General features: G+C 33.4%; 1 long non-coding RNA gene across 1 annotated transcript; it reads left to right on the top strand.

Annotated features, from left to right (window-relative positions):
* Window positions 1-1,492: 1,492 nt before the first annotated feature.
* LOC140692599 (uncharacterized) lies at window positions 1,493-3,032 on the top strand. Its single transcript, XR_012068159.1, has 2 exons — window positions 1,493-1,752; window positions 2,706-3,032. It is a non-coding gene; the product is annotated as an uncharacterized lncRNA (long non-coding RNA).
* The last annotated feature ends 15,232 nt before the right edge of the window (window positions 3,033-18,264 follow it).

The raw sequence follows: 18,264 nt of genomic DNA, 5'->3' as shown, positions 1-18,264 counted from the left end.
AGATTTATTTATTCAAATTTTTGTCTCTTATTTTGAATTTGGTTTATGTTTAATGGATTTTATTTCTTATTTAAGAATATAAATTTTGGTTGAACTTGATTTACTACAGTTTACTGATAAAGAACATAGCTGTTATTTACAATTAGTGAACAAAACACTTGCCTTAAAGTGCCGTATTTTACTAACAATGACAACTGTTTCAGGACTGAGAAACTTATTGCTTCCTAAAATGCATTACCTGGTCTTTTCCACCCCAACCCATATGTTCTCTAATTTCTTTGTATTTTGATTGTTTGCCCCTAAATGGAGGTAATGCTTATTGAACCCAGGATCTTGTGCCTAAGTGTATTTATCAACATCATTTTAGAACACTTAACAGAAGCCACAAGAGTATGTATTAGAAAGATGACAAGAAAATTTATTCCTTCTAGGGACTGAAAACCTCTGAGTGAAAGAATGGCAAAAATGAACATTTATAAGAATACTGTAAGATTTTCTCTTGTGTAATTTTAAAGTAGTATATAAAACTACATTTATTTTACTTATAGCACTTAATTACAAATTAAAACAAAAATTTCCCCCTTTAGAATTTCTTAAATTTGATTGATTATTTTAATCTAATTTTATTTCATAAATATTTACCATTTATATATAAACATAACAAATAAACTAATATTTATTTTGCTCATGTGTTGAATATAGAGCTACTTATTGTAAAGTACACAGAAAAAAAACTACTTCCACTTCCAAATCAAATTATGTTTCATTTTATTTACAAATGATAATGAAATAGTTATAAATTTTCATAAATATTTTACACAAATTTCACTTTAAAATCCAAAACTTTAAAATTATTTTATATATTTTGTTATTATTTATTCTCTGTTCACAAATCTGGTATAAATTTGTGCGCAAAAGGTTGGAGATTGGTTTTATTTCTTAGACACCAAAATTAAATTATTTAAATAGATTTTTTTGGGATAATATTTGCAGATCACCGTATAAAATTAAGCATCATATATGCTTCATTTTTACTGGATGAATGAGAAGTAAACACTGGCTGAATGTTTCACTTGAGTTGCTAGGAGACCAGTCGATTGTGATGTCACAGCTTCTCAAGTTGAGAACCATTGTGATGGCCTTGCAGTTTATCTGTGCTGGCCCGCCAAAGCAGCATTTGAAGCTGCAGTGCTCAAAATTATGCAGATTAGAAATGTAGTTGTAGAAAATGTTATTTGAGATGGCACATGTTTCTACAGAAATTCAAGTTTTGTCTCCTAAATATGGACCAACTGCTTCAGGAATGTACAGTAGATCTCTATTGTGTGATCAAACATTCCCTGGGGACTTGGACTTGAGTTCTACGAGTGAGGAAAATGTTTTTCAGAATTTGTCTGAAGAATCCCTGATAAAAAGGCCATGTTACAAACATTGTGTCTCTGAACCAGATGAAGATAATGATTTTCGTTCTCTGACATATCCAAGAATACTCCGGAAAATGGCTGGGAATGACCAATTTAAATCCATCTGTTGGGATGATAATGGAACTTCCATAGTGATGGATGAAGATGCCTTTATGAAGGAAGTTTTGGAAAGAAAGTCTCCTTTCAGAATATTTGAACCTGGAAGTAAGAAAGTTTAGTTAGAGAGCTTAACCTTTATGGATTCAGTAAAGAGCAGCAGAATTTTCGAAGATCTGCTTTTCTAGCTGACTTTCAGGCAGAAGAAAAAGTAGTCTCTGTTTTAAGCAAGGTATTATGAAATTTTAGTTACCACTTGGTAACTTATATATAAAATTTTATTTTGTACATCAATCTATGGTAATATATATGTAAAACAAGATTTTGAAAAATGTACAAAACTATTAAAACTAAAATACTTTATTTTTCAAAAAAATGAGGACAGTGTCTTATGTAGTCAAGATTATGAGAAATTTGCTTACAACTATGAATCTTACCACAAATTTAAATAAACGTATTAAAACTGCTTTTAAAAAGTGGCATTCACCGTTACTGCAAATGCTAACTTCATAAATTTGATGACTATACTATTTAAAAGGTATTTTCCAAATAAGGAACTTCAAAATATCGTCAGCAATGTTCATATTTTGATGATAATATCTTTGCATAGTAAACGTGAATTCTGAGGTTTTATAGGTTAGGCTTATTGTAGTCTTGTATTTCAGTTTAAAATATTACTAAAATCTTTCTCCTTTGGTTGTAGCATCAGTTCTATCATAATCCAAATTTTAAACTAGGCTGTCCCCTGATTTCAGTGAGTATAAAAGGAATAGTTGGGATTAAAAATGCCTCTCTGGTGGCTTCATTGGCTGGAGATTTCAAAAAGAAGCACTTAAAGCAGGGGGTAATGTGGACACTCATAATTCAGATTTTGTGGCTGACAATAGAGGAGAAAGTGTATTTTTACCTTCTGCAAATTTAAACATGATTCTAATAAGAAAGCCCTCTACTAGCCACATAAATGGTGATACGAATACCCTGATCAGAGGTGATTTTTCTCCTCTTTGATCAATGTCATTTAGACATCCAGACCAAATTGCAATGGATCAACGTGCTATTTTAAATCAGTTGACCACTATCCACGGGCACTCTCAAAGCAGCTACAATGAAGCAAATGGCCGTGTTGTGAACTTCATTACAACTACAACTTCTAATTCTCAGTACAGCACCTTATCTCCCATACAGTGCAATTATTTTGGACTGATGGAGGAACCTCCTACTTTTCCAAATGGATATCACAACATATCTCGCAATGAAGGTCGTTTTTCTAAACTTCAACCAGGTATCAACCCACGGTTTCCAGTGCCAGAGATAGCCAATACATCAGCTACTTCTTTTTCAAGGCCAAATCATCAGCCATCTTCAGCTTATGAACGTCATCCTTATTACAACTGATCTACCAGAGGACTACCAGATTATGCAGGATAACAAAGATTAAAATTGATGTTGGCAAATGTCGACAAATATCTGCAATATTCTTATTTGAACAATAAACATAGATGTGTACCTGTATTTTCCTTATATTTTTTAAGTAGACTTAAGTGTTAAGTGGGAGATTAAGTTACCATTTAAAGAAAAAAAGAGATATTTGGTTCATATGATCATTTGATGGAAAATTATGGGAGTAAATTTAAATAATTTCTTGTAAGGAAGAAGAGAAAATGGAAGATTTTGGGAAAAGACTAAAACATGGAGAGAGGGAAAAGTACTAATTGGTTTCTGGTTCATATTGGAAAGTATCAAAAGTGATAAGTTAGGATAAGTTGGAACAGGAGATAAATGACGGAACTGGCCCAGGGATCCTGGTCTCGATTATGTCATCCCTGGAATCATAAAGGTCACATGATATAGTCCCAGATGGCACATTCATCATGTGGTAGAATTTAAGAAGCAATTTTATCTATGGTGTTCTTTGTGCTGTTCTCAAAGCATTCCAATTGGTGCTTTCAATTCCTGCTCTCAAGTGTCTACACTATATCTTCTAGTCAATACTTTATGTTACTTTTATGTTCCAGCCAAATACAAGCTTAAGTCCTCAGGGTGGCACTATACGCCTTTCTATATCTAACCCCAGAAACTCAACTTAGTTTTGTTATTTCTTTATAAATTTGGCATCTGAGTACCTTGGCATATCTTAATGTTTCACTGTATCTGGAGATATATCCAGGCAAATGCTTGTCAACTATGTTAGCTGCAACCTCACCACTTTTTCTTCAGCTCATCATTGAGCTTAGAGTGTTCTCATTTTACCTACTTAGACTTTCCCAGTCTCAGCACAGAAGCCACCTCCTCCAGATGTTTTCTGTCTATCCCCCCTTCCTTGTCTAACTTGGATACCGGCACAGAAAGCACAGCACATGCCACAGAATGCATTTTATTATTTAGTGAATGAAAAATACATGTTGACTTTAAGCAAAATCTACTTTCCTGAAACAACAAAACTCTCATGGTTTTCAAACTATTTCGTTATGTTCTTTACTCTTCACCACAAACTAGCTCTTTTCATAGCCCAAGGACTAGTCACTCAAGAGAGTAAGTGGATGTTGGTACAGGAGACAAAGTATTATTTTCTTCTTCATTCATACCTCCAGAAACCAAAAGCACTAAATTCCCATTTGCTGCATTTTTTCCTGTCTCTTCATCACCCACCCACCCCAAAATTGCTGATTCTCTTCCCCATGTGAATAACTATACTGACTTCTAATAAATTTACTTCTTAGAATCAGAGCTTTGTCCAGAAGAGGCAGTGCCATTGCAAACATTTAATGTAGGTTCATACACCCCACAGAAATTGTGCCCCTTCTAACCTTCACACAGTAAGTATCTAAGTGGTACTTGCCCGTTGGTTGGGGTGGTCATATTCAGTTACCAAATTGCAATCTAAAATGTGTGGACTCAAAGGAGGTGAGAGTGGTGGAATTAAAAATTTGTTCAACTGCAAGAATACCAAATTTCTGCAGATATTAAGAAATATAAAATATTCACGGAAGGCTTTGTCTATTTCCCATTAAATTATAATAAAAGTGAAGCATTTTCAGAATGTGAAATGCTAGAAATATTGTAGGCAAAGTCAGGGAGCCTAAGGCTTCTGCTCACAATCATGCAGCAAGTGTCAACTGATAAGACTGAAATGGCAAGATTGAGTCCTGAAAATGTGTCACCTGTTGTGAAGAAAGCCTTTGATAATCTTGAGAAAGGGCAAGTGAGCCAGGGTAAGTTCTAGCAACATGCAACCATTATGACCTTTACCAAGAGAATAAAAAGGCCCACTTGCAGCAGGAGAACTGTGTCTGCACAGCACTGGTTGTTCTTACAACAGAAACATCAAGCTTTTAAATTTGTCAGCTCAGCTCAGATGGTGGCTATGTTGTTTTTTGCATTAGCAGTCTGGGCTTCAGATGGGCTTGTTCAGCAGCTAGTTTCCAGCTCTTTTGTCAGACAGTGGGTCTTAGCGTGATCATCATAACAAGGATCTATACTGATAAGTCAAAATCTACAGTTTACTTTCAAAATTAGAAATTCTAAAGAAGAATATTGTTTGTCCATCTGTAGTTTTCTACCTGTGAAAATCTAGACTATTGGCAAATGTACAAAATTTGGGTGGTGCTGTGAAAACTATTCTCTGCGCTGTGCCCACTGAATACTTCCCACTAATAACTACAAATCTGTCTACCATTTTGTGTGTGTATGAAGATGGTTTGTTAAGAAGTAACTAAGTTTTTATTAGTTGAGTCATCAGTGAATTATTCTTCTGCATCTGGCAGAATCTCTGTGAATTAAGAGTTTCACTGAGCCACCAGGTTTTCTTCCGATCAGGGAGTGGTAGATTAAATTTCTCCCAGTATACTAATTGTTAACTGTTCATTGAATCCAGAGCTGATCCTAAGGTCAAGCCACTGAACCCTTGAATTGGACTGAGACATATATATTCTCCAGTTCACAGAGCCCATCACAGACTGTGTCTTATTTTTAATTTAAGCTTATGTCTAATTTTTTTTAATTCTAATTTTTGACATAACTTATTTTGGTTTTGAACACCCCATGACAAATTTATAGAGGCTGAACTACTGACTTATTCCAGTTTACCTAGAAATAGAAATAACCTTTCTTTCCTTGGACTACCTGGAATAGAGTGAGCATAGTCATCATTTTGAAAGCAGTACTCAGTGCTAATAATGCAGAACCATTACACTTATTTGCCCAGCAATTGAGCTAGAATGTTTGTTGTGGATCTCAGGGATTATTCTCACATACCCTAATGCAACCATGAGAAAACACCACATTGTTATCCAAAATCAAGTCTTTGTCAGTATTGCATTCCTATTGCATAAAAGTTAAGAATTGTAGGAGTTCTGAGATTTTATCATACTGAGATTTTTAGCTACCTAGCATGTTCATTTTTTACCTATGCTGTCGGGGAGATGAGACCATAGGTCACAAACAGTGAACCTAATCACTCACAGCAAGAGCAGCCAGTTTTAAATTTGTATCCATTCCCTAAACTCAGATGAATACACAGAATGAAATTTTGTCGCCTACAGAAGCAGTAGGCTTTTAACATGTAGAAAGATAAAGGCATGGTAAAACACTAATTTTATAAGTATCTTTATGTAAAATATTTTAGAATCACTTATTTATTACTATCTTTACCTAGGATAAGTATATCATGACTCAAGATTACTTGCTGCAAAAACAATCATGAGAAATTTCATGGGAAAAATTACCATTGATTTTCCATTTTTTCTTCCGCTTTTATTGAGATATAATTGTCATAAAACATTGTGTGAGTTTAGGTGCACAAGATATTGATTTGATTTACAAGTATCTTGAAATTAATATCAAGGCAACTTTAGGGAGAATTCATTATATCATTTAGATAAAATATAAAAGAAATACTATTTGTCTATTGGTCGTGATGAGGAACCTCATTGTATACTCTCTTAACAACATTCATATAGAACATAAAGCAGTATTTATTGTAATTTTCATGTTACTACGGACATCCCTAAAACACGTTTATTTTACGGCTGTAGATTTGTAGCTCTTGAATGCATTAATCAATTCTCTTTCCCAAACCCTGCCTCTGTTAACTACAAATCTAATTATTTTCTATCAGTATGTTTGTCTTTGAAATGTACTTTAATCTATAACACTCTGTTAGTTTCTCTTACACAACATACCCTTTGCTATTTTTAATATATTTCAAACTGATCACCAGAATATATCTAGTTATGATATGTTGCTATTTAAAGATATTTCATAGTCATTGACTATTCCCCATACAGTATATTTCTTGCCCCTGACTCATTTAATTTGCAACTGCAAAATTTTCTCTCTTCATTTTCCTCAGCTTTACTTTTTCCTCACCCCATTTCCCTCCGTCTTGTGAACAACCTGTTTCTTTCTATATCTATAACTCCTTTTCTGTGTTGTTTTGTTCATTTGTTTAAAATTACAAATATGAGTAAAATCATTCAGCATTTGTCATTTTCATTCTGAGATATTTCACTTAGCATATACCGTCTTTGTCTACCCATTTCTTGCAAATGACAAGAAATTATTCTTTTTATACCTGAGTAATTACCCATTGTAATTTTATGTGTGTGTGTGCATATATATATATATATATATATATATATATACACAAACACATAGGGCATATATATACATTGTGTGTATATATATATATAAATATAGATAAATCTGTAGTTAATATTTGTGGATATATATACTATAAACACACATCTTCTTTATCCATCATTTATTGATGAGCAATTAATCTGCTTCTATATCCTGTCTATTGTGAATATTGCTGCAGTGAGTATAGGGTTGAAATTATATTTACTAATTAGTGTTTTTATTTTCTTGAAATAAGTATCCAGGTATAGACATGTTGGATTATATTTCATTTTTAATTTTTAGATAAGGTTCCACGTTGTTTTCCACAGTGGCAGCACATATTTACATTCACTCCAGTAGTGCATCAGGGTTGTTTGTCATACATCCTCACCAACACTTATGTTTGTTAACTTTTTGATAATAGTCATCTGACAGGAGTGACATAAGCTCTCATTGTGTTTTGGTCATGCATTTTTCTGATGGTTAGTGATTTTGATCGGTTTCATGTGCCTGTTGGTAACATTTCCCCCATTGTATATTCATTTTTTGTAATGGGCCAAATGACAATAACTGTCTGATTTCATTTTCAGGCATTCTTTGTGTTCCATTATTCTGTTTGTTCTGTGCCACTACCATATTTTCTTTCTTACTGTAGATTTGTATTATAGTTTAAAATCAGGGACAGTGATAATTCCCATTTGTTCTTTCTCAAAGTTGTTTGTGTTTTTAGTTTGTTTGTATTCTTTACTTCTTTTTTTTCAGTGATTTCAACTCATTTGTGTTTACATGTAAATTTTAGAATTATTTTCTGTAAGTGTCTGAAAATGCCCTTGGTATTTCGATAGGCACTGAATTTAATTTGTGAATATTCTTGGCTAATACTGTCATTTAAACATTTTTTTCCTCATCTATGAACACAGAATATCCTTTCATGTGTTTGCATTATCTTCAATTTCTGTTATAAATATTTTATAGTGTTCTGAGTACAGGTCTTTTACCTCCTTGGCTGGATAAATTTTTGATTTTTCTTTGGTATTGCAAGTGTAAATGAGGCAGTTCCTTCACTTTCTCTATCTGTTAGCTTGTTGTTAGTGTGTAGAAATGCAAGATTTCTGTATGTTAATTTTACATTCTGAAATTTTACCAAATGCATTGATAAGACCTAGTAGTTTCATGGCATCATTTTTAGGATTTCTGTTTAATGTATGTAATCTGCAAACAGATTCTTTTACTCCTTTTCTGAAATAGCTATATTTTATTTACTTTTATTTTGGATAGCTATGGCTAGAATTTCCATTACTAGACTGAATAATAGAAGTAAGAATGAGCATTCTTGTCTTCTTCCAGCTCTTATTGGAGAGGATTTCAGCTTTTAATCAGTGAGTGTCATGTTAGCTGAGCTTTTGTCATATATGACCTTAACTGTGTTGAGGTATGTTTCCTCATGCCCACTTTGAGGAGAAATATATTCATAAATAGATACTGAATTTGCCAAAATACTTTATGACTCTATTGAGGTGTCCATATAATTTTTATTCTTCAATTTGTTAGTGTGGTGCATCTGATTAATTTGTGGGTATTGAATCACTTTTGCATCCATGGAATAAAATGAACTTAAACATAATGTATAACCCTCTTAATGTACTGTTTGATTTGCTAATATTTTAGTGATGATTTTCACATCTATGCTTATCATTACTATTTAACCTGTAATTTTTTGAGGTATTTGTTCCAGTTTTAGTTGTAGTGTGATACAGAAATATCGGGTAGGAAGCCTCCCTTCCTCTCGAAATTTTTGGAATTCTCTGAGAAGTATAGGTGATTGTTCTTTAAATGTTTGCAGAAATCACCTGTGAAGCTGTCAAGGCCTGGAATTTTGTTTCTTGGGAGATTTTGTTTAATTACATATTCAATTTCATAAGTGATAATCTGTTCATATTTTCTTACTCATGCCATTCTGGAGATTAGCTCTTTCTAAGAAATTGTCCATTTCTCCTAGGGTTTTCATTTTATTGGCATATAATTTGCTGTATCGTCTTATGATGCTCTGTATTTCTATGATATAAGTTGTAACTTCTCATTTATTTCTCAGTTTATTAATCTGTACTCTCTTTTTTGCTCATGTGTCTGGTTAAAGTCTAACAACTATATTTATCTTTCAAAAGCCATTATTAATTTGATTAAATGTTTCTATATTTAATCTTTATTTTATTTAATTATGTCCTGTCCTTTCACCTGTCTTTCCTTTACTAACATGTTTGTTTTAAATTTTGGTAAAACTTTTGTTTGTAAGAATATAAGATTGAGATGTTTCTTATTTGTATAAGTGGGATTATTTTGCTGTAAGCATCCCTATTAATACTGTTTTTGTTATACCCCATGGATTTTGTTTCTGTTGTCATTTGTCTTTATATATTTTTTCTTTGATTTATACAGCAATCCATTTGTTGCTAATATTGTATGATTTATCTTCCATACTTTAGTATTTTTCTCAGGTTTTTCCCTTTAGTAAATTTCTATTCTCACAGAATCCATCAGTTTCTTCACAAAACAAAGAGAAAATAATAAAATTTATACATACATCTGAAACACCCAAATTTTCTAAAATTATTTAAAAAATGAACAAAGATGTGGTTATTACCCTCCCTGATTTTATAACATACTACAAAGCTACAGTAATCAATACATTAAAATATGGCACTTAAAGAAACACATAAATCAATGGAACAAAATAAAGAGTCCAAAAATTAACCCACACACATATGGTCAATTAGTTTACAATGATGGATGCAAGTGTACACAATGGAAAAAAAGCAGTCTCTTCAACAAGTAGCTCTGAGAAATCTTGACAGTATATGAAAAAGGAAGATGGAAGAGCACTTCCTTCCACAGTATACAAAATGAGATAACAATGGATTAATTTCCTAAATGTAAAGCCCGAAGCTATACAATTTCTGACTAAGAACAGGAGCAGAACTGACTTTGAGATAAATCATAGCAATGTGTATTTTTGTTCTGTCTCCAAATTAAAAAAAAAATGAAAACTAACAATTACAGTTTTTAGTTTACTGAGGAAAAAAATAGATGTACTATGTGATATAGGGAATTTACTTCTTGTATAAATGTGAAGTGAAAACCTTTTGCAAAGCAAAGGAAACCTTCAGCAAGACATATGATAAAAGACAGAATAGAAGGAAAAATTTCAGATAATGAGAACAACAAGATGTCAATATCCGTAATATATGTATAGCATATTAGACTCACTATTTATCAATCAAAGACCCCAACTTGAAAACAGTTGAAGAATCTTCATGGAAACTTTTCAAAAATAGACATGTGGATGATTTTCATGCACATATAAGTATACATAACATTGCTATTCATTAGGAAAACATAAATCAAAACCAGAATGGAATATAATCTCACAGCAACCAAAATGGCTATTAACAAATAGTCTACCAATGATAAAAATTAATAAGAATTTGATAAGAGAGAACCCAGGTACACTGTTGGTGGAAATATAAATTGATGTATCCACTAGTATAAAAATGTGGACAGTGCTCAGAAAACTAGTAATAGAATCATAATATGTTGCAGCAATTCCTCTTTTTGGTATAAATCTGAAATAAATGAAAACATTAACTTAAAGGATATATTACCCCCAAAGTTCTTAACATCATCATTTATAGCAACCAAGGATAGAAGCACAAATCAACTGCACATCAACAGATGATTGGCTGAAGTAGATGTTAGACATAGATAACATAATATATACTTAGTCATTGTAAATTAAAAAATAAAATTCCGCCATTTGGAACAATGTGAATGGACCCAGAAAGTGTTGCACATAGGAAAATAAGTCATACAGAGAAAAACAATCTACATTGTAACTTAAATGAGGAAAATAAAGATAAAAGAGAAATAATCATAAAACAAACAGAAACAGAATCACTTATATATGTGTACTTTACCAAGTAGTGGTTTCCTGTGGAGAAAGGGAAAAAGGATGGAGAAGACAGAAACGTGCAAGCTACTACTAATAAATTAGAGAACCAACAGGGCTATATTTAGAGCATAGAGAAATATTTTAATAATTTAATTGATTTTAAAGAGATTATATAGATATATTTTAGTAAAATGTGCATGTAAGTGGGAAAAATATTGAAGAAAATAACCCAGTAAAATCAAATTATTTTGCAGTACTATGACATTAAGGGAGGTGATTTGTTCACTTTATTTTGTGTTCTTATAATGTCCTTAGTAGAATTTAAGCTTTTAATTGAAAAAGTATATACTTTTAAAAGTGACATGTTTAAACTATTTTTGTCTTTCCCCTTACATCTACAGTCATTAAAACTTTCAAATCTCAATAAAAATAAATACAACACAAAACAATACTACAGAACGCATGTGAAAAGGTGAAGTTTGGTGTAATGAAACACTCAAAGAGGCTGAACTGAGGGAAGAGCAGATTTGATGTCTGCAACCAAGGCCCCATGACTAAGATATCTGAGTCCACAAGTTCAGAGGACCCAGTAGAAACAGGGTCTCAGTGGTTCACACAGCTTCGGCCTCCAACTGCACCAGTACTTATGGTCACAGGTAACTAGGAGGGAGCCACAAAGGAGACAGAAATTCCATCTTTCAGACCCTCAGACATTCATGACACTGTCCCTACTCCCCATTCACAGTGGTGGAGACAAGTTACATTGCAAAACTGGACATGGCAAAGACACTTGCCCGATTCCAAATACCAACCTGTCTTTACACCTTTCCTCATTGTGCTCACTGAATCTCAAGGGATATCAAATAAAAGGAAGGTTTCGCCTCCCAGTGACAACAGTGGCATTAACTACCAGAGAAGTGTAAGAAGTGACAATGAAAGCACATCTTTTATCCAGACAGTAGTGTCTGGAAAGTGCCATTTTGAAATATTATCAGAAGTAGCTCACGTAAGTAAAACCAAAAATTGTGCCATATTGCAAACTACCAGAAACAAAAACACGGACTCCAACTCCAAATCTGTTATTTAGTGTCATCAGAGCAATAATTTACCAAGATCATGACCAATCACAGTTACATTTTAAGGCACACACAATCACTGAAAGACACACACATACAATGACACAGACACAGACAAACACGCACACGCACCTGAACACACACACACACACACACACACACAATGTCAACCCTGCAGCAAACAAACTTAAAGTCATGGTATATTGCCATGTAACTAATACTCAATCCAAATAGATGTCATACAGAAACTAAATACACAAAACAAAACTCAGTTTAGCGAGCCCAGGAATAAATGAAATGATGATAAGGAATACATTACCAAAGAGACTGAAACTATAAAATAACCAAACATTATTGGAGGACCAGGAGAACTTAATAAATGAGATGAGGAACGCAACAGAAAGCAATGGAAGTAGGCTGTCTTTGTGGAAGAGAGATTAGCAAACTCAGCAATACAAAACTAGAAATTATAGGAGAGGGCAGAGATACAAGATATTAAAAAGTGAGGAAATTCTACAATAGCTTTCAGACTTCCTCAGGAAGTGCACATTAGAGTGGAATCCTGGAGGGATAAGAAATTTAGAAGGCAGCTGATGGTTTATTTAAAGAAGTGATAGTTGATAACTTCCCGAACCTGTGTAAGGAACTGATATACAAGTCCGTGAGCCAACAAAACACCAATAACTTTAAGACAAAGGGACCTCCTTCAAGATACGTCATATGCAAATTGGCAAGTCAATGACAGAGAAAAAATTTTAAAGGCAGCCAAAAAAATTATGATAATTTACAAAGGAACCCCCATTAGGCTATCAGCAAATTTCTGAGCTGAAAACATAGGCCAATATTAAATAAAATGACATTTTCAAACTAATGAAATAAGAAATCACTCACCCAATAATACTTACACAGTTATCATTTAGATATAAAGTGAAAATTAAGACTTTAACAGAGAATCAAAACCTGAATGTGTTGAAAAAAACAAAATGGATACACCTTATAAGAGGGGAAAAAAAGAAATCTACTAAGAAATATAAAATGGCAAAAATATGCAAAACATTGACCAAAATGCTAAGGAGAGACCATGAGAAACGTGCAAATGTTTCTTTGGTTATGTTTTTAAATGCTACTATACTATATGGATTAAAGAGAGGAAAACACGAAATCAGTTGAAATAAATATTGATATTTCAAACTGGTAACATGTTTACAACAGTAAAAGAAATAATTTGAAACAGTAATCATAAATGTAAAGAGTAACAATAAAACAATATTAAAGGAAGATGCTATCAGCAGAAAAAGGACTAAATTTTACATGAGATGTTTTATATTTAATTGAAGTATAGTAGATGTAATATATTGTGTAGTTTCAGATGTACAGCATAGTGATTCCAACTACTTTGAATATTATATTGCATTATGAATTATTACAATAATTGTAACATACACTTATTTAAAGTATTGTGTATATTTCCATGATCTATACAGATTACCCTTATGGCTTCTCTCCTTTATGTATACTACTTTGTATCTCTCAATGTCTTACTATTAAATTCTCTTTCCCTTCCCTTTGGTAAATATAAAGTTTTCCATATATCTTTGAGTCTGCTTAAGTTTTGTCTACCTAAACTCTTTACCTCTCTATCATGTCTCTGTCTGTCTATCTATCTGTCTATCTATCTATCTATCATTTATGTATATATCTAATCTTTTATCTATTTAACTGTCATCTATCAATAGATAGCTATAGATAGCTGTACACAGATATTTGTTATTCTTTAAATTCCACATATAAATTATATTATATACTTTTGACTTTATCTAAGTTACTTCACTAGCACAATATTTTCTAGGTCCATTCATGATACTGAAATAGCAATGTGTTATGCTTTTTCATGGCTGTGTAATATTGCATTGAATATTTAAAGAAACATATATTCTTAAGTCCATAGTCTACTTTGGACACTTGGATTAATTCCCTGTCTTTCATAAAATAAACAGTGCTGTTGTGAATATTGGTTCTTCTAAATTTAGGGTGCTTTCCACAGATTTTTCCAAGGAGAGGTAATACTGGGTCATATGGTAGTTAACTTGTTAGTTTTTAAACAAATCTCAATACTGTTTTCCATAGAAGATATATCAGTTTACATTCATACCAAGAGTATACAAGAGATTTGTTACCTCCACATCGTGTCCAACACTTACTATTTGTAGACTATTTGATAATAGCCATTTGACTAGTGTGAAGTGATACCTCATTGTGGTTTTGTTTTGTAATTACCTATTAAATAGAAATGTTGAGCAATTTTATCACTTGCCTGTTACTCATCTGAATTTTTTCTTTGGAAAATTAGTAAGTCAGGTACTCTGCCCTTGTTTTCGATTGGGTTTTTGTTTTTCACCTTGAGTTGTGTAACCTAAATCCATGTTACATCTACTAACCTACATCTATTAACCCCTGCTCACTTGCATTGTTTGCAAACATGTTCTCCAAATACACCGGCAGCGTTTTAATTTCATTGATAGTGTCCTTAGCTGTGCAGAAATTTTCAAGTTTGTTTAGGTCCCACTTGCTTATTTTTGCTTTTATTTCTTTTGTCTTAGGAGACTGATATAAGAAAATATTCCTATGAAATATATCCAATAGGGTATCACCTATATTCCCTTCTGGCAGTTTTATAGTATCAGGTCTTTCATTTAGCTCCTTAATACACTTGGAGTTTATTTTTGTATATGATGTCAGGGAATGATCTAATTTCACTTTTACATGTAGATGTCCAGCTTTCCCAACACCGTCCATTGACGAGACTTTCTTTTCTTCATTGTGTTCTCTTGCCTATTTTATCATAGATTCATTGCTCATAGGTGTGTGGAAATATTTCTAGGCTCTCTATCTAATTTTATTGATTATATATCTGTGCCAATGAAATACTGTTTTTATTACTGTAGGTTTTTAGAATAGTAAGGTATCCGGGAGGATTATACCTCCAGATTTGTTGTTTTCCGGTTCTGTGGAAAATACTGCAGCTTCGTAACAGGCATTGCACTAAATCCTTTGGTTTCTTTGTGTAGTACGGCCATGTTAATAATATTAACTCTTTGAATCCAAGACCACAAGACATCTTTCCATTTCTTTGAATCATTTTTGATTTCTTTGTCAATATTTTACAATTTTCAGTGTGTATATTTTTCGCATATATGGTTACATTTGTTCCAAGATATTTGGGCGAATGTGGTTTTAAATATTATTGCTTTCAACGTCGATTTAATGGTATCTCATGATTAATATGGAGAAATGCCAGAGACTTCTTTACATTAATCTTGTACCCTGTTCCCTTGGTGAAATTTTTTATTGTTCATAATAGTCAGTGTGGAGCCCTTAGGTCTTTCTATGTAGATTGTTATGCCATCAATACTGGTGACAATTTTGCCTCTTTCTTTCCATTTTGTGTTTCTTTTTCTTCTTTTTCTTTTCCTTTCCTTTCTTCTATTACTATTGAACAGAAGTGGTGAGATTAGGAATCCTTGTCTTGTTCCCGAATTTACACAGAAGGCTTTCAGCCATTCCCCTGGGTACTATAAATTGTTATAAATGGCCTTTAGTATGTTGAGAGATGTTCCCATTGTACTCAGTTTCATAATTCTGATCATGATGTATGTTGAATTTTGTCTAATACTCTTTCTGTGTGTATTGAAATGGTCCTGTGAATTTTGTCCGTCCTTTATTAAATATGTTTCATGCTGATTGACTTGTGTATGTTGAACCATCCTTGTGACTCTGGAAGGAATCCAACTGATCATCGTGTATAATCCTTTCTATGTATTGCTGGATTCATTTGTTGATGTTTTTCGAGGATTTTTGAATGTATATTCATCAAGGATTTTGTCTTAACATTTTCATTTTTTTTTTTTTGGTAGTGTCACTGACGGGTTTTGGTATCATGGTATTGTTGGCCTCATAGAATAACTTTGGGAATTTTCTTTCCTCCTTCATTTTTTTGAAATAGTTGTGACAACAGAGGTTTTAGTGAAGGCATCCAGGCATTTTGTTCAAGGGGTATTTTTAAAATTATATATTTTATTTAACTTATACTGATTGCTCTTTTCAAGTTTTCAGATTTCTCTTTATTCAGTGTTGGCAGTCTGAACGTTTCAAGTAATTTGTCCATTTCTTTAATGTCGTCCAGTTGGTTGACACGTAACTGCTCAGAGTGCTTTCATAAACTTTGTTTGTATTTCTGTAATATCACATATTATTTCTAATGTTTCATTTATTATTTTTTTTGGGTCCACTGTCTGTTTTTCTTGATAAGCCTGACTAAATGCTTATCAATTTGTTAATATTTTTAAGAAAAAAGCTGTTGATTTTATGATTTTTAATTTATTTTTAAATTTATTTTATATTTATTTTCAACCTAATCATTAAAGATTTCACGTTCTACCGCCTTTGGGTTTTGTTTGTCCTTATTTCTCGTTATTTTGGGTGGTAAGCTTGGTCCTTTGTGTGAGGTTTTACTTTTTCCTTATAGAAGGCATGAATTTTTCTAAACTCCCTCTTAGATTTCCCTTTGCTGCATTCCATACATTTTATGAAGCTGTGTTTTCATTGTAATTTGTTTCCAGGTATGAATTTATTCCCTCTTTGATTTCATCATTGACCTTGTTTTATTTTATTTTTTAAAGGATGTGGTTTAATCTCATGTTTGTGCTTTTACTGTTCTTCTTTCTATAGTTGATACATATTTTCACAGTTTTGTGTATGGAAAAATACTTGCTGTAAACTATATTTGCTTAAAGTTCCTGAGGCTCTTTCCATGACATAATATGTGGTTAGTTCCTTAGAATACATCCTGTGCACACTTGAGAAGCTTAAGTGTTCTCCTTTACTGATGCGGTGTCAAAAAGCTCATTTAGGTTCAAATGATCTAAAATGTCATTAAGACCTCTGTTTCCTTACAGATATTCTTTCTGAATGATATGGTCATCAGAATAGTGAGGTGTTATACTCATCTACTATTATTATTTATAATGAATTAAACACTTCATGTCTACTATTATTTTTCTTATAATTAGGATCTATAGAGTTTTGTCCATATATAATTTTATCAGTGTAAAACTCTATTTTTACATTGATCTCTTTTTCTTTATTTAATCTCATATTTATCTTTCATTGTGAAACTTATTTTAAAACATATTTTGAATGATTTGAGCATTGCAATCTGCACTTTCTTCTCATTTTCATGAAATATCTCTTCCATTTAAAGATGCAATAAATCTGGTAGCAGAAAAGGAAGAAAGAAAGAAGAAAAGGGAAAACAGTTTGGGACAGGTTCCACAGGGATGGAACTACAAAGAAGGACTGGCACTCATTCACTGTGTCTTCCCTCTCCAACTGAGAGGTTGGCAGGAAGGAGGGGTAGCCTCCAAGCCTTGAATCTGTACAGACAATAAGTTGAGTGACAGAACTAAGTAAACAGGTACAGACACCCAGCCCAAGATGCAGCCCAGATGCTGGGGCAGGGCCATGCTGCACGAGTTGGGTGGAAGTTGGGGATGGCAGCACTGATGCAGTCTGGGGGAATAGATGCGGCTGTTTGCCATGGCTGTGGGTGCACAGGGCAAAACATCCTGGGCCCCCCATAAAACAACAGGGCAGATGTGCCCTTTGGGGGGGAAGGGTGCATAACTTTCACTGAAAATCCACAAAAGTTTCAACGTGAAGAGACCTGGGTCTTAGACACAGCCACCATACCTTCTGGTGCTTTGCACCCAGGCAGCAGAGGGGACAATGTCTGCATCCACGTCTAAGGATTTAGAAGTCTTAAGGGGCCAGAAAGAGACTTCTCTACAGCCTCAGGAAGATAGGAGCCTTCTGTCCTCGTTCCTCAGAGAACTTGTTTCACCAAGACAAACAAGGAGCTGGGTTTTGGGCCAGACCAGGGACAGGGTGGTTCTTCAGTATTCCCTGAGCCCACTTCCAGTGTGCAAACCTGAGACAGAGTGTACAGTGTCACAGAGCAATGGAGCGACCGGCACCCTGATGGGGTGTGTGGCCCCCCACATTTTGGGCTGGAACGCAGCCCCTGACCATGGTGCGGGGAGAGGGC

Source organism: Vicugna pacos, unplaced genomic scaffold (assembly GCF_048564905.1).
Source record: "Vicugna pacos unplaced genomic scaffold, VicPac4 scaffold_14, whole genome shotgun sequence".
Taxonomy (NCBI): Eukaryota; Metazoa; Chordata; class Mammalia; order Artiodactyla; family Camelidae; genus Vicugna; species Vicugna pacos.
Note: the sequence above shows the minus strand (reverse complement) of the source record. Positions and strands in the feature narration are given on the sequence as shown.